Below are 15,794 nucleotides of genomic sequence, written 5' to 3'. Positions count from 1 at the left end.
AGGGGGGTGGGGGATTTGGGGGTAGAATTAGGTTTTTATTTTTTATTTTTTTTATTATTTTTTTTTCTTTTCTTTTCTTATCTGATTTGTTACGTATTTAACGATATCATGATATAATTTGCGAATAACGGTAACTCAAAATATCATTTAAAATAATTTTTAAATTTTATAAATATTATGAAACAAATAAAACATCAATTTCGTAATTTTTAAAGTATTTCTGAATTTAATACAGAATTTACACTTAAATGCGATCGGAAAATCATTTAAAGATAAATGATCAATAAAATATTGATTTCTAAATTTTATAAACTCCTGAAAATAATGAATAACATTATAATGCAACAAAAATAATTTTAGAAACAATTTTAGCATTTATGAAAATAAATATTCAATAAAAATCATTTTAAAAACAAAATAAATTTATACAGCTCGATAAGTAATTATAAAATTAATCTTCGCGTCCAACAAAGCACAAACAATTTATGATACAGCAACACAAGGCTGACAGAACCATCACATATCTTATTTATTTAATAATTTGATAATTACATTTACACATCAGATCCGAAAATAGGTTACTTAGCCGCTAAGTAACTAAAAAGACGATACGATTTTAATACCAAATTTGGATAATTATCAAAACAGAGCTTCTTACAAAATACTTTATACAAAATTAAGGTGATAATGTCTCGCCTTTTGAGAATATGGATTCTTATCGATATATAAAATGATTTGCGTATCGAAAATTTCACACCGGGACTCGTACAGGTTAAACCGTACCCCGGATCGAAAAAGTCAAAACATGAAAAGTGTTCAGAATTATCAGATTAGGTTAGGAAGGAGTTTTCGGAAGAGTTTCGGGTTGTAAAAACGTAAAAACGATTGAAGTGGAATGATTTCTGATTCTTAAAAGTAATTGTATATTTATGTAAAAATAATCATTATTAATCCTATAAATTGTCATAAAATCATATAATAATCCAAAAATTACCAGAAAAATACCAAAATTATCTAGATTTAATTCTGGATAATTGGAAATTAAAATATCTAAATTTTATCAGAAATAAACATCCAAATATTATTATCCATCATCAAATAATTCACCAAAATTCACATAAAAATCACATAATAATTATTTATTGATAAAAATAATTACATAAATTTCCCATACATTACATCCTTCCTCCCTTAAAAGGATTCTGTCCTCAGAATCATGCTAAGGAACAAACCATGATGTTTTCCAAGTATCTTTCTTATAATTTCTCAGTCCTCATCACCTTAATCATAATTCAACGGCCTTTTACCGTCATCAAATCTATCAGTTGCTCATGCAATCCCTAACTCAATCTTTACTTCATATATTTGGAGCTAAATTACTCCTCGCAGTCATACGCACATGAATGTCTTATGGACTCGTTATACCTGTGACAACAAGACCAACTCATTCATAATCGTTCTATCTATCTCACTATTTCAAAGGACTAACTTAATTTACACTAACCTTCTTTTCTTTCTAGTTCTAATAGTTTGTGTTCATGAAATTTCTATTGTCATTGACTGTTCTACTTTACGTTTCTGGCCTCTTTCTCTTCGATTAGCCTGACCCATGATCGTTTTCAATCGTATTCGATAATCTTTAATCGATCTCTTCCATTTTCTATTCCTCTGCGCCCGATATCCTGAGTTCATGACGTCTGATGCTTCGAAATGTTCTACATCTATTCAAAAGCTAAAAAAGAAAAATCTCGGCAATTGCATTTACTCACCACTTGGTAGCATACTTCTATTTCTTTTCAATCACTATCAAGTAGATTCATCAAGCGAGAATCTGCTATTATCTGAGAGGAAATATTAATTTGGAACGGAATGAATCATAACTTTATTCAAAACCCGGTCTCTTGGTACTAATACTCATTTTGTTGTCCTATCAAATTAGATATCAACACGAACTTTGATGTTCACAATGTTTCATACTGAAATCAACATCAATCACCTGCATTAATACCACCTTTGATATTCAACAACAAAGTAAGTATCAGCATAACCTAGAAGACGGATCAAAACCTATTCTTCAATTTCTAACTTTTCCAATTCTTTTAACCATTTCTCAACAATCTTAATGGTATTCACTCTTTTCTTTCTATTTGAAACATCTGTTCCTAAATGGACCTTTCCTGTTTGGTAGTTAACCACACACTGGAGCTCATAATCAATTATAACCAGAATTCATATCTTTAAAGCTAAGAATGTAGCTGTTATTTTCCAACTCTTCGCAAGCATATCTTCAGGCGTTCAACTTGGTCTTCCTTAGTCCTTGAATGAGGATGTTATCAATAAATACAATCACACCATCTCAATACTCCTGGTACATTGTGTTCACTTAACCTTCAAACTTACAATTTCTGATAATCGACGCGTAACCCCATACCTCTATTTTCTTTTTCCATGACCACTTTTGTGCACAGCACAAAATACTCTTTATTTCATCATTCTTTCATTTCACATTTTTGAAGTTTTCCTTCACTCATTATTTCATTCCTATTGAGTTGTACGATACAGGGCTTTTGACACCAGCTTGACTCTGTGCAATAACCGACGAGAAATTCTCACCTCGTTCCTTGAGGTAATCTTGGTAAATCATTCGTTCGAACTTCTGGGACTTTATTTTAATTTTAAAGAATTCCGACATGAGATTCATTGCAACGTTCTTCTCTAGCAGTTTGCCATCAATACTTTTGTTTAATCATCCCTGTTTACACGCATTTGTGGAACGAATTCCTATCTCCAACTATCGACGTTTCAGCTCATTCTCCTAACAGTTCGGGCTCAACCGACGTTCCCAACTTACATATTTCCTAAATTATTTTATAAAATTTCTTTATCATCCTTTTTGATTCCACTAACTTTCTTTATTATTTCTCCATTCTCATTATTCAATATCTCTTTTAAACATAACGAATCGCTTCTTCTTAGTAATATTAATTTGTTTATCATTGTATAGGTCATTTCTGGAGTTCACATGCGGACTTCATCAGTCTCCGTCTTTCATTAGATGCTTGAATTTTGCGAGCTTTCCGTTATTTTATAGCAACTTCCATACAATCGCCGTTCAAAAGAAGTGTACATTCAAATCTTCCATTAATTCGTCATTCGATATGGGTATACATCCAAGTCCTTCCTGGAACGCTAGTACAGATGATATAATCCCTTTTCTTTATCTTAAACCTTCAGTTCTTAAAAATATTCTTCTCACTAGCATGTACCAGTAACTTCATGTTCCTCTTATTTATCGAAAAGAGCGTATTCTTCTGGATAAAACCTCGCACATGTTTGCAGTAACATCACGCTACTTTTACTCATTTTCCAATTCATGTTAATATCATTACTTCCTCCAAATTACTAATTGTTTTGCTTTCGGATCTGAAAATCATGTCAGAATTTGACTTAATCTAATTGGAATTGATTTTCATTTAATTGATCATTAGTTGGTAAAGTTGATCAATTAACTCTTTTAAATGACCACTTAAACCAAGTGTTGATTAGCTAACTAGAATCAAAGACCAATTAAATAAAGTCGATTTGGTCATAACACTTTCTCAAGAACCGAAATTGCAATTATTTGGAATACTGACGAGAACGACAATATACTTCTTTCTCCTTAAATGTAGAGTAATCTCCGAAAATTTGGTCAGCACTTCCCCTACACCATTGACTACCAGTCGAACTCAAGCCGACACCATCAATCAACCAAATCATCCACAATCATATCCATCCACTCCCATCAACCACATTCATCCATTCAACATAATTCAGATTATATCATTTTGATCAGTATATGTATTATTAATTGGCATAACATATATCTTTTTAATTGGGAAATTGGGTCTTACACCAACAATGATTAATATAACCATATATTTCTCAATTCTTTTAGAATGTTACGAATTGTCCTTAATGAATTTATCTCGTTGTTTTTTTTTCAAGTATTTTATTTCGCGATTCTTTTAACTTATTTCTTGTCATTACCCATTGTGTACAGTTACTTTTAAGAATTATGCCGCATCCTTCCACCAATCACAACAATCATTTATCTTGGACGATACACATTCAATTTTATTAACTAATTTGTTTATCTTTTAATAACCACGCACGGTTTTCATTATTATCGTCGTAATCTGATGGAAACTTAATCGTTATCTCGTTATTTCTAAAAACTCCACAGTCGAATCACCATTGCTTCATCTCCACTTATTTTCCCGTATCAAAATTTCATCGCTGACCCGGGTATGAGCATTAAATTCACCATCACTTGTTTACGCAAGTTAGAGAACTTCACAACTTCTTGAAGAACACGTTCGAAGTTCGATTACATTTAAGATTTCTTCCATCTTGAATTTTCACGACAAATATCTTTTCATGACGAAGGGATGCCTCGTGTATTAACCGCCTGTCTGAGTCATTGTTCAGAATTCCCCTGATCTTCGATTGTCATCCCGACACGCGCTTGCTTTGTCTGACGCACACAACTTTACTTCCTTATTTTGTAATTAATCTATTTATTACGGTTCACTAACGATTTATTTTTCGTCGAAATCTTTCGATTTGAAGTGCATCACGTTAACGTAATCTATCGTATTGATGAGATCCCTGTTGCAAGAACAACTGCCTGACTTGATATCTTCACCATGTCCACATTTATCAGTGTATCCATTTTTCCTTGCTCGTAGATGTCCACTATTTATCAATTTGCAGTCGTATCTATGTTCGTTGTATGATTCCACGTATCACACTATTTCATTTCTTTTGAAATTGTCAGAAAACAAACTCTACGCAAGAGGAGAGTTTGTGAACATGATTTTGATTGAGAAACGGAATAAGGAATAACAATGCAACAACCGATTGAAAGAATTTGTAAATCAGAAAATTGAAGGTAGAAAAATGAGTGAAGAATGAGACAACCATATTCGTACTCAAGGTGGCCAGTCTTTCATACTATATGGCATATAGCACATGATTAGGTGGCATCCCACCCGACTCTTCATCATTTCGACCAAGCGTCATATCACAACACTGTTGTCTCAATCAGGAATCAAGAATTTGAGAAGAGAAATAGTTCAAAAGGAATACAATAAATTTTCTTTCATTTTCGCCTCATATAATTTATCAACAGAAGAAGCTCATATGTATTTAAAACTCGAGAAGAACATATGCTCGTATTTGTAAAAGAATAACATTGTAGATCACCATTGGTCACCGTCCACGCTCCATTTACGTATGCCTCTAGGGACCATTCGGATGAGAGATTCACCGTTTAGGTTACGATATAACTTCGGAATGTCTTCTGGAAATGTCTCCATATTCAAAGCTTTAATAATTCGATCATATCGTGTCCTTACAAAATTTATAATCATTGCTTCCAGTCGCATTCAAGAATCAAGAAAAACATATACTATCGTATTAGAAGAAAGGATATCAGTATTGATCACCTTCCATGCTTCGCCTACATCTGCCTTCAGGATCGTTCGGATACAGGTTTACGATTTAAGTCACATCATTGCTTCGAAATGACGTCCGGAAATGTCTTCACACCAAATGCTTCAATAATTTGATCTTAATCGCGTCGTTCCAAAATTTAAAATCACGGCTTCAGATTTCATCCATGTCGCGTAAAATATCCATCGATCACGCAACGCCTCAATTCCGTCAATAGAAATATGATTCTTCTCTAATCATCTGGAAGATTCTTTCATTTCCTTCCATCATCCTCTGTCCATTTGAATCACGAGTCTTGTTAAATTTTAATAATTTTATAAATTGGGTAATTAATATTTTAATATGTTGATTTAATTATTGATTTTATTAAACAACGTTTACCTTTATTTTTGACAGAAAACTGTAAACCTTTCTTCCTGCCAATGGGTCTACTTGGTCCCTCGAACTAACAACACTGAGTCTAAATCCATTATCTTTTTAGGTCATTTTCTGTTGGTAATAACAAGAACATAAATAGTAATTTGACAACCAATTTGTAAAACTCATTTCATGCCAAAAATCTTCTGAAAGTTGATTAAGAAAATCTCTTCCGACATCTCATTTTAAAGTTTTGGAAATCAAATATTTGGTCGTCATTACTATATAAGTTACTTGTTATTTTTATGATTTACCCAAGAACTGTCTAATTAAAAGAATGCCCATATAAGGGTCTCTCCACTTTGGTGCCTCTTCCACTTTTCCTTGGATTCTGCTCGCACTTATTGATTGACGAAACTTCATTTACCGTCGTATATCATTTTATTCCTAACTCGAACCCAATGCTAATGCCTGCCATTGTCTTTCATATTCTCGTCGTCGTCCTTGACGTTATGCTTACAACCACGCATGCGATTCGATGTTCTGTCTGTAGATAGGGTCGCATCTTCTTGCTAGTCTTACCTATATCTAGGAAGGTAGATATCATTCCTCGCGCAACGCCCGGTATGTGGTAAGAATCTTCTTGTAACGATGATGCCTTCGAAATGTGCAGCATTGGTTCTTCATCAGCTTCCATCAACTGGTTGTCTTCGACATGGAACTCGTCCTAATACCTAAGTTAAATCGTAGCTTCTCTTACACAAATTCTCCCGAGAATCGATCGCATTTTTTCTCAAAACCACATGAAAGGTTGGGTAATATACCCAATCTCTGTCGATCTGTCGATTCCTCGTTACAATAGAATCTGATAACTCAATATATCTATAGCGTTGCTATATTCGCCTCACATTTTTCTCAATAATCCTGGTTTACCCACTCCGTATCAGACCTACTAACCCTAATTCGCACTCAACTCCACTTAACCTGAGTATGCCTAGGGTCCTTCCTATCATGTACGACCTATCATTCCTATCTTACTCTCACCTATTCTTATTTCAATGACCAATAAATTCAAAAGTGACAAGCGATTCCCAGATTCATCTCCTGAATCAGGATTTTGTCCGGTTTTGGAATAGTAAAACCTTTCGAGAGAGAATGCCGTTAATGGCGATAACAACAAATTAGACTGGACACTAAAACCAACATATGCACTATACCCTGTTGATCAGTCAGGATACGGTGCGGATCTATACCCAACTGTATCGGTCCATTCAGGTACCTAGGCACTACGGCCCATTTCGAGGCACCAGTCATATCCCGGTCCTCAGGATTAAGACACACTTAATCCCCAAAACATCATCATTATCCAGCCCATGGAGTATTTTGATGTAAAATCATTTTGAATCCAAAACATCCCAATTCAGGGTTCGCAAATAACCTGAAAGAATGGGTATTTGCTCAAGAGAGCAATCGAATTATAGGAACAATAATGAAAGGACATGCATAATAAGAGTAATTGCAGCGAAATGTAAAACAGTTAACTATTCTGAACTTAGAATAGGAACGAATAAATAATCGCATTATTTAAAAGAAAGTTCGGGAATACTTGCCTCAATAAGCTTTAACCGCTATTGACTTCGGTTCGACTTTGATCGTTCGGCTTTATCATCAAACTACTATCCTATTCTGGATACGATCCCAACATTCAGACCCTTAAGTTGAAACTTCGTTGATCTCGACGTCTAATCACTAGATTGTTTCTAGTCCGATGTCAAATCTCGGGTCTTCCGTTCAGATAACCGCTTAACATAACACCACAATCTTATTCTACCCATACGATTTCATAACCCAACTTGTATTTATATGTATTATCGAAATACACATAGCAATTATAGTTCACATCTTTGAAACTCGGTTCGGTATTTATTTTCGAAAAATACGTATATTTGTTATCTCGAAAATAGGGTAATCGATTACTTATAAATTATTTTGTTTCAATAGCAATTAAGTTTATATAGTATAATCGTATATGATTATTCGACGTCTCCGATAATTATAGGTTACGTTCCCGTATTTTCGGAATCAATTTTCCCAAAAATCGGGCAGCGTCTCCTCTGTTTATCGGCCTACTCGTCGAATCAGTTCGTCGTCAAATCACTACAACAACTCAATCACATCCATAACTACAATTCATAATTCCCAAACACCAATCTAATCTCAATTATTTATCCTGGTTATTCGCATTTCTATATTTTTGATTCGTAATTTTCGTTTCGAAATTAATTTCAAGAATTAATTTATTTCATTTATAAATGTAGGACTCAGATTAAAATCATCACGGTCCACCGTCGGCTCGCCGAGGCTCATCGCCGACGGCGGTAAAATTCGTCGGTGCCTGTTTAATTTCGGGTTTCCTTACGAATTTCACCGATTAATTCTTACCAATTCCCGCACAAAAATAAGTAATTAATTAATTTCATGAATATTAATCCATTATTATTTTTTCTTTTCTGAAAAAATAATAAAAATTCAATCTGCAAATTCCCAAGCCAACAACAACATCACAGTACGGGCCACAAACGGAACCAACAGAGCACGGCCGGAAAAACTGGCCGGAAAACGCAACACAGAACAGCAGTCACCACTTCTGCCATACACACACACACACACACACTCACACACGCACAATAACACCCGCACGCGCCACCGTCCTCACCGGAAAACGGTGAGGGGCGGCGGTAAAAATTAAAAACACCACACCCAACCAATTCACGCATACACCACAGCATAGATATACAACATATATATATAAAGACTGAATATACGCGAAGCACGAAACACGCGCCACCGCCGTTACCTCGCCGGAGAATCGGTGGCAACGGGGCGGCCTGAAAAACGAAGGCATCACTTACCCAGAACCATGGGTTTCAGTTGGGGGAAAGAAGAAATCGAAAAGAGCCAGGAGCAAGAGAGATTGATGGAGAAAGGGAGGAGAACCGAGAGAGAGAGATGATGGAGAGATTAGAGAGAAAGGAGAGAGAGTCGAGAAGAATGAGAGAGACAACAGGGGGGTGGGGGATTTGGGGGTAGAATTAGGTTTTTATTTTTTTATTTTTTTATTATTATTTTTTTTCTTTTCTTTTCTTATCTGATTTGTTACGTATTTAACGATATCATGATATAATTTGCGAATAACGGTAACTCAAAATATCGTTTAAAATAATTTTTAAATTTTATAAATATTATGAAACAAATAAAACATCAATTTCGTAATTTTTAAAGTATTTCTAAATTTAATACAGAATTTACACTTAAATGCGATCGGAAAATCATTTAAAGATAAATGATCAATAAAATATTGATTTCTAAATTTTATAAACTCCTGAAAATAATGAATAACATTACAAAGCAACAAAAATAATTTTAGAAACAATTTTAGCATTTATGAAAATAAATATTCAATAAAAATCATTTTAAAAACAAAATAAATTTATACAGCTCGATAAGTAATTATAAAATTAATCTTCGCGTCCAACAAAGCACAAACAATTTATGATACAGCAACACAAGGTTGACAGAACCATCACATATCTTATTTATTTAATAATTTGATAATTACATTTACACATCACATCCGAAAATAGGCTACTTAGCCGCTAAGTAACTAAAAAGACGATACGATTTTAATACCAAATTTGGATAATTATCAAAACAGAGTTTATTACAAAATACTTTATACGAAATTAAGGTGATAATGTCTCGCCTTTTGAGAATATGGATTCTTATCGATATATAAAATGATTTGCGTATCGAAAATTTCACACCGGGACTCGTACAGGTCAAACCGTACCCCGGATCGAAAAAGTCAAAACATGAAAAGTGTTAAGAATTATCAGATTAGTATAGGAAGGAGTTTTCTGAAGAGTTTCGGGTTGTAAAAACGTAAAAACGATTGAAATGGAATGATTTCTGATTCTAACTCTTTAAAATCTATTCACAACCTCAAACACAATCACAAATTCACAAATAACTCTAAAATTGATTCAAAAGTTATATAAAAACCAAAACTTGGTTAGATAATTACGGGACTAAAACAAGTCAAACAAACACATAAATCGACTCTACTGATCATTATAAAGCTATCTGTAGAATCAAAATTAATCATCAATCATTCAAAAATCAAAAATAATTTCTACATCAAGAACATGAAATTCGATTTTTCTTAATACTTAACCTCGATTCGTGATTTTTGTACCAATAGAACGGGCTTGAAACAAGGATTGTTTTGGTGTGTAGAGCATCAACAACCGATTCCTAGAACTCCCAAAATCATTGATTCTTTGTTCTTGAAGAAATTCTTACCCCCAAAAATGTTCTTGATTTTTGTTTTTAATAAAATAAAAATGAAATAAAATAATTAATGAGACTATTTATACTTTTTGAAAAATAAATACCCCAAAATAAATTAAGGGTGTTTTTATCCCCCCAATTAAAATAATTAGGCCTTAAAATTATAATTACGGGGAAGTAATTTTAAAAGTAATAAAATACAAAATTTATATCAAAATTCCCCAAAAAATTGTGAATAATTTAAAAATACAAAAATGACAGGTATTTAAAATACGAATAATTTTATAAAAAATAAAAACATGAATTTTGTGGGTTTTGACGTCCCGGTGGGTCCCGGTTCCCTAATTTTTGAAAAACAGAAACGATATCTAAATTAATAGAAAACCCCGAAAACTCATAAAATATAATCAATTGCACATAAAACGAGATAAAACGAATAATGCAAATAAACACACATCCAAATTACGGATCAATTCATATAGATGCATCTTAAACACGTAACAAGTATCTTATTGGATCATATCGGATCCGAAAATACATTACTTAGCCGCTAAGTAACTATAAAACGATATAATTTAATATCAGATTTGGATAATTATCAAAACTGGGTTTCTTATAAAACACTTTATACGAAGATAATGTAATAATATCCCGTCTTTCGAGAATACGGGTTTTGTTGTTTTATCGAAACGATTATCGTATCGAAAATTTTACGCCGGGACGCGTACGGGTCAAACCTAATCCGGATCGAAAAAGTCAAAACACGGAAAATGTCTGGAATTACCATATTAGGTTAGAAAGGAGTTTTCGGAAGAGTTTCGGGTTATAAAAACGTAAAAACAGTTGAAGTTGGACGGTTCCCGGATTTATAAAATAATTTTGGTAATTATATAGAAAATAATTATTAAATCTATAGATCATTATAAGATCATGTAACAATCCAAAAATTACCAGAAAATATCACAATTATCTATATTTTATTCTGGACATATAAAAATTAAAATACTCAAAGAATATCACATATAAACACCCAAACATTAATTTCACTTATCATATAATTCACTAAAATTCACATAAAATCACATAAACAATTCCAAATAATAATAATAATAATAATAATAATAATATCTGAAAATATGGGATATTAAAATCTACCCCCTTATAAGGATTCCGTCCTCGAAATCAGCAGAAGAAAGCACTAAGGGTTTTGTTACCAACTTCTCAATCTTGCATACGCAACTTTTCTCAAAATTTCCAATAACACTGAAATTTCTTATGCCACACAGTTATCACGAAAGCTTCACTCTGCACCATTGTTCCATCCACATATCATTTGACAAATTCCTTAGTAGAATCGCTTTTAGTGATTGCGAGAAAGAAGATTAGAGAGAAAGATAGAAAGAAAGAAAAAGAAAGAAAGAGAGATAGATAGGGAGAGAAGTAAGGAAACAGATTGACTTCGGTATACATCACTGAGATAATAACCGCATCGCAGTCCACTTGATAGGGAATAAAATAAACCCTGATTGCGTAATTAATATCGCATTAATTGTATTAACATTGGGCTGACAGTTAAGCCCATTAGAAGAGGCCCAAGACCTTAGAATAAGGGCCCAAAAATAGCCCAGGAATATAATTGGTATTAAAGTTAACTAAACCAGATAAGGTCCAACAATGAAGCCCAGTTAGAAAGGGCCCAAAACCCTGATTATTAATTAATTTCGTAATTAATTAATAAGGGAAAAATCAGCTATTAAGAAGAGTCCCAATAAGGACATAAATCCTAGTAGATTAGCCTCCAAGGGACCTAAAAGGATAAGGAATCAGTTTCCTACCACTTAGGACTCCAAAGTCCATTCTAATTCTGAGACTTGCCTACCAAGTCTCCTAACACAAGTCCAATTCAAGGACTCCCAACATCTATATAAGGGGCCTCACCCCACCAATAAGAAGGAGGTTTGAGACTTAGTCCTCGGAGGACATGAAAGTCACTGCGTCCTTGGTGAGCCCTCGTCGCCATAGCCCCGAGGGCAAGTATCACCAAGAACTATGTTTTTGACTTGATCCTTGGCAATCAGCAAGGTACGTAGGCATCTTGTTAAGGCAGATTGAGTCACGAAGCACAAGAGCAGTCAAATCGAGCCTCGAAGCTCACGTTCCTTAGTAATAAATACAGCAATCATATACCCTAGTTTTTGATCCATAACATTTGGCGCCGTCTGTGGGAAAACACAACAACAACCATGGCGAAAACACGGAGAACAGCTAGAGCCCTTGAAGGAAGAACACCAACGGGGACAACCCAAGTGATTTCTTCAACTGTGGAGGTACCTCCTCATTCAACTTATGCAACCACGCAAGGAGAAGCCCAGATAGGGGCAACTGAACCTCAGCCACAAGGGACGATTCCCTCGGCTATTCAAGGTACGAATCCCCAAGTTCAACAACTATATGCACCTGTGAATTCTCGACCCATTGGGTATAAGTATTCAACTATTGTGACTACTAACCCCCCATATGGGATGCCCCTTTACCCCGAGGTTGGAGGAAGCGGACATGCTGGGCGGAGTGAAGCACGAGGGCGATCACCCCCTATATACAAGATGATGGAGTGGTCTGAAGAAGGAGGCGTGCTGACAAAGAGCCGATGGCTGATGGTCACCAACGTCCTAGGAGCACCAAAGGGACGAATTCCCAAGAAGTGCAGGAAAGGATCAGGGATCATGAGGCTGAGATTCAAAAGATGAAGCACGACTTGGAGTCACACCAGAACACCAGACCCCCATTACCCCCAAGGAGGAGGAATCCTCCTCCTATCATAGACCTGGATGGTCCAATACAGAGAAGGGTTGTTGTCCCAAGGGCTGATCCAAGCAATCTTCTTCCCCTTGGAGATCCTGATGATCCTACTCCGCCATTCACTGAAGAGATAATGAATGCCCATATCTCAAGGAAGTTCAAGATGCCCACTATCAAAGCTTATGATGGCACGGGAGATCCCACTAATCATGTCAGGACATTCTCTAATGCACTGTTGCTGCAGCCCGTGAATGACGCTATTAAGTGTCGGTTCTTTCCTCAAACCCTATCGGGTATGGCTCAAAGATGGTATAATCGTTTGCCCCCAAACTCTATTAGGTCCTTCAGAGAATTAAGTCAGGCTTATATTAAGAAATTCATCAGTGGGAGAGTGCATGAGAAAAGTTCGGCATCCCTCATGAACATTGTGCAGGGGGCGAAGGAATCCTTAAGAGACTGCCTGAATCGTTTCACGAAGGAAGCTTTAAAAGTCCCGGACCTTGATGACAAGGTAGCCATGACAGCACTGCAACAGGGAACTAGGGATGAGTTTTTCAAGATGTCCTTGGCCAAACGCCCCCCTGAAAGCATATTGCAGCTCCTGGATAGGGCGGGGAAGTATATCAAGGTGGAAGAAAGTATGAGGAAGACAGTTGTGAGCAACGAGCCCGTAGGAGGCAAGAAGCGGAAAACTGATCTGGAATATAGTGCTAAGGACAAGTATCCTAGAACTGAGGAAAATCCTGACTCAACTCCCAAGAGAGGAGGACCTGGACAAAAATTTACTGAGTATGCTAAGCTGAATGCTCCAAGGAGCCAAATTTTAATGGAAATCGAGATAGATCGAGATATTCGCTGGCCTAGCCCTTGAAGGCCGACCCTGCCAACTTAGATAAGAGCAAGTATTGTAGATTTCACAAGGATGTTGCTCATGACACCGATGAGTGTAGGAAACTGAAAGATGAAATTGAGTTCATTATTAGAAAAGAGAGGTTGAACAAGTACACTGGAGATGGAGGGGATAGGAATAACAATGGAAGAAAGAACTTTGAAGATCGTAGGATGGACCAAGATGATCAGGGGCGAAATCCCCAGCCTAGGGGACCGGTGATAAATACAATCTTCGGAGGACCACGACCCCGAGGGCCTGTGTTAAACACAATTTTTGGTGGACCAACTGCTGCTGGGTTATCCAAGAACTCCAGGAAAGCATATACTAGAGAGGTTATGCATATTGTTGGAGAATCCCCGAAGAGGGCCCGGACAGGAGTAACAATGACTTTTGATGATTCTGATCTAGAGGGTGTGAAATTTCCTCATGACGACCCGCTGGTCATAACACCAATAGTAGGAAACAGCCCGGTGAAGAGGGTCCTCGTAGATAATGGTGCTTCAGTGGATATCTTGCTCCATGACCCCTTTTAAGGATAGGTTATAATTATTCATAATTAACCCCGACCGATATGCGGATATATGGATTTGCTAGAGTAGAGTGCCCCGTGGAAGGGAGAATTAAGTGCCAACAACCATAGGTTAGGAACCAAGGAAAGCAACACAAATGTTGGACTTTGTGGTAGTGAAGGCTAGTTTGACTTACAACGCTATCATGGGAAGAACATGGATACATGTCTTCAAGGCAGTCCCTTCTTCCTACCATTCAGTTATGAAGTTTCCCACCCGGGATGGGATTGGAGAAGAGAGAGGAGATCAAAAAATGGCTAGAGGAGATCAAAAAATGGCTAGAAGTTGCTATGTGGCCTCACTGAGGGCAGATGGAGTTAGGGGGCAGGTTCTGCCTATTGAAGATCTGGATATTCGAGAGAATGATGAGAAAAGAGGGAAGCCAGCAGAAGACTTGGTTTTGATTCCTTTAGCTCCCGAGGATCCTGAGAAGGTGACTTTCGTTGGAGCCACACTAGAGGAGCCCCTTAGAGGGAAGTTGATGAAATTTTTGCAAGAAAATAGTGATGTGTTTGCTTGGACAACATCTGATATGCCAGACATAGACCCAAAACTGATTACTCACAAGCTGAATGTGGATCCAAATCGGAAGACAGTGAAGCAAAAAAAAAGAGTTTTGCCCCAGAGAGGCAAGAAGCTATAAAACAGGAAGTAGAGAAGCTCTTAGAGGCTGGTTTCATCGAGGAGATACAATTTCCCGAATGGTTAGCAAACCCTGTAATGGTGAAGAAGGCCAATGGAAAATGGAGGATGTGTGTGGACTTCACTGATCTGAGCGACGCATGCTCTAAGGACTGTTTCCCATTGCCAAGGATAGATACTTTGATAGATACCACTGTTGGGCATGAGATTCTGAGCTTCATGGATGGATTTAGTGGATACAATCAGATCAAGATGCACAAGGACGACATCCCAAAGGTATCATTCATCACTGACTTTGGTGTTTATTGTTATCTTGTTAGGGCATTTGGTCTCAAGAATGCAGGAGCCACCTATCAAAGGTTGGTAAATAAAATTTTTAAGGATCTTATTGGCAAGACCATGAAAGTTTATGTTGGTGACATGTTAGTCAAGAGTCTAGTAAAGACTGGCTATATAACCCATTTGAGGGAAGCTCTTGAGGTCCTGAGATATCATAAGATGATGTTAAATCCTACGAAGCGTGCTTTCGGAGTAGGGTCTGGAAAGTTTTTGGGATTGATGGTCTCCAAGAGAGGAATCGAGGCCAATCCCGATAAAATAAAGGCAATCCTGGACATGGATCCACCAAAAACTATCAAAGATATTCAAAAGCTCATTGGAAGGGTTGCTGCATTGGGACGATTCATCTC

This window comes from Apium graveolens, chromosome 9 (genome assembly GCF_009905375.1).
Source record: "Apium graveolens cultivar Ventura chromosome 9, ASM990537v1, whole genome shotgun sequence".
Classification (NCBI taxonomy): domain Eukaryota; kingdom Viridiplantae; phylum Streptophyta; class Magnoliopsida; order Apiales; family Apiaceae; genus Apium; species Apium graveolens.
This window is presented reverse-complemented; position numbering follows the sequence as displayed.